The following is an 875-nucleotide window of genomic DNA, read 5'->3' as shown; positions in this document are numbered from 1 at the left end:
ATCCAATCAGGGATGTGACCTGAGTAAGGGTATTGCATCCCACCCTAATCTTCTTTAACATAACCTGATCTTGCCTCATTAACCGCAGGCAGAGATTAGGATTTACAACTCATAGGAAAATTACATCAGATCACAAAATGGAGGACAACCACAGGATACGGGGAATCATGGCCTAGCCAAGTTGACATACATTTTTTGGGGGACACAATTCAATCCATAACAGTGGCATTGTATTGCACTTGGAAAGGATTGTTTTTCTATAAATGGTCAGTAGATAGCCATATGGCAAAAAGATAAAACTTGACCCTACCTCAAAACAACCACAAAAATTAAATGCATATTATTTGTCTATCTTAATATGAAAGAGTGGTCAATTAAACTTCTAAAACATAACCTGGAGAACTATCTCTGTGATGTCGAGTATGCAGTTTTTTTTTTGTGTGTGTGATATAGACACCAAATAATAGATGAATAAACTTACTACGTTAAATGTAAGAAATTCTGTTGATTAAAAGACACCATTAGAGAGTGAATACGAAAGCCATGAAGTGGAAGAAGATACTTGCACATCATACCATCAACAAAGGTCTCATACCCAGAATATATAAGGAACTCCTACAAATCAATAAGAAAAACACAGTTACAAGAAAATGCAAACCATAGATACTCTTCCTAGCAGAATAACCAAATGACTACTAAATATATGAAAAGATGCCCAACTTCATTCACCAGTAGGAAAATGCAAGTGAAGCATAAAGATACCTTCCAAATGGCTAAAATTAAAAAAAAAAAAAGAAAATATTAATTTCACAACAATGTGAAGCAAATGGAACTCTCATACTCTTTCAGTGCACATAAAAATTGCTATAAACCCT

Source organism: Trichechus manatus, unplaced genomic scaffold (assembly GCF_000243295.1).
Source record: "Trichechus manatus latirostris isolate Lorelei unplaced genomic scaffold, TriManLat1.0 scaffold00165, whole genome shotgun sequence".
NCBI lineage: Eukaryota > Metazoa > Chordata > Mammalia > Sirenia > Trichechidae > Trichechus > Trichechus manatus.
Note: the sequence above shows the minus strand (reverse complement) of the source record.